Raw genomic sequence first — 2377 nt, forward strand, 5'->3', positions numbered from 1 at the left:
CATCTTTTACTCATCCCCCCCATCCATCCTGTAGTGATCTCCCCATTCATCTTTTACTGAACCCCCATATTTCATCCCGTACTGAACCCCTCATTCATCCTATACTAACCCCCTATTAATCTTTTACTGATCACCCCATTCATCCTGTACTGATCCCCTCATTCATCCTGTAGTGAATCTCCATTCATCCTGCACAGACCCTCCGATCCACACTGTATTGACCCCCCCCCCATTCATCCTGTACTGATCCCCCCCATTCATCCTGCACTGATTCCCGCACCATCCATCCTGTACTGACCCCCCCACCCCATTCAAGAAGAATGGGGATCAGTCTCGACCCTAAACGTTGCCTATTTCCTTCGCTCCATAGATGCTGCCTCACCCGCTGAGTTTCTCCAGCATTTTTGTCAAATCCCATTCATCCTGTACAGATTCTCCCCCCACCCGCCATCTATCCATCCCGTATTGATTCACACGTCTTTATGCCCTATTCCTGCCAAATGTTACAGCAATTTAATTGAGTCTTCTTTACAATCAGGACCTGTCATGGAGGCTACCAAAAGGTCATTGTCATACTGGATCAAAGTAGACCTTTCTGATAATTGACATTCCTCTAGATCATTTTTCACTGCTGCTGCATATACGGCTGGGCTTTCAGTATACCCCTGGAGTAGCTTAGTCCAGGTGAATTGTTGATCTTTGTAGGTAAAAGCAAACAGGAACTGGCGGTCTTTATGCAGGGGTATGGAGAAAAAGACCAAACATAGGTCAATTACTTGTTCAAAAGGGAACTGCAGATGCTGGAATATCGAAGGTACACAAAATTGCTGGAGGAACTCAGCGGGTGCAGCAGCATCTATGGAGCGAAGGAAATTCAAAAGGGAACTGCAGATGCTGGAATATCGAAGGTACACAAAATTGCTGGAGGAACTCAGCGGGTGCAGCAGCATCTATGGAGCGAAGGAAATGGTTATTGGAAATGTTAATTGTTCGAGTTTATTTAACCATGGGGAGACTCTTTCCTGGTACCCGGGATTAGGGAGGAGTATATATAATGCAATGCATTTCCTTCGCTCCATAGATGCTGCTGCACCCGCTGAGTTCCTCCAGCAATTTTGTGTACCTTCTTATAGGTCAATTACTGTAAAGGTGTCGGCTTCCACTGGTATAGATAACAGAATAATATTGGTGTCAGGTACTAAAGGAGCAATAGGGATCACTATTTTGTTACTAGCTCTCAGGTCTTGGACAAAACGCCATTCATTACGTCTTCCCACTTCCGGGATTGGCAGAATAGGAGTATTCCACGGACTTTGCGTTTTCACTAATACTCCTTGTTGTAATAAAGATATGATGGCGATAGCTATCCCTTCTTCAGTCGATTATGTTTAAAACATGACAAGGCAGCACCCTTTTTAAAGTCACTTTATGTTCAAGGTCTGAACGCACTCGCCCCACATGATTCTTATGCTTTGCCCATAGTTCAGAGGGTACTTGGACTAGGGCCACTGGTAACCTAGGCGGATTCTCAATAGGCGGCTGTTGTTTTTCAAAAATAGTGTCCCATTCCTTTCTGAACCATGTGATCTTTCCTTCCGTGTCATTAAAAAAGTCAATCTGGACCTCCTTTTGCCATTGGCAACTTTAGAACATGAATTGACCGTTTGTCCTGCAGCCTTTTTATCATCTCTCCTATTTCCTCCGCGGTTGCTGGAGGTCTAGTAGCTATGGTCAAGTGTCACTCAGAAGTGTCTCCCATCTCAGATTGATCACTTTGGTTTTGAGAGAGGTGGACCATTATTCCTAATCCCGGGACCTCAAAAAAACAAATACGGTGCCACTGTTAATTGTTCGAGTTTATTTAACCATGGGGAGACTCTTTCCTGGTACCCGGGATTAGGGAGGAGTATATATAATGCAATGCGTTCGCTTATGCTCTTGACTGCTTTCGACAAGAAATTGTAAATACTGGCCTTTTTTTTAATCCTGCACTCTTTGCAGAGCACAATGGATTTGATTAACCAATTGACTGTACAGATTGCTACTCAATTGCCAACAATACAGGATGGGCATCTTTTGCCTTTGTTCTCAGATCAGATTCAGATTCAGATTCAACTTTAATTATCATTGTCAGTGTACAGTACAGAGACAACGAAATGCAGTTAGCATCTCCCTGGAAGAGCGACATAGAATATGATTTCAATAAATAAATTTATTTACATGCATACAGTCATAGTGTTTTTCCTGTGGGAGGAGTGTCCGGGGGGGGGAGGGGGTGATTGGCGGTCACCGAGGTACATTTTGAGTAGTATGACAGCCGCAGGAAAGAAGCTGTTCCTGGACCTGCTGGTCCGGCAACAGAGAGACCTATAGCGCC

Source organism: Amblyraja radiata, chromosome 14 (genome assembly GCF_010909765.2).
Source record: "Amblyraja radiata isolate CabotCenter1 chromosome 14, sAmbRad1.1.pri, whole genome shotgun sequence".
NCBI classification, from domain to species: domain Eukaryota; kingdom Metazoa; phylum Chordata; class Chondrichthyes; order Rajiformes; family Rajidae; genus Amblyraja; species Amblyraja radiata.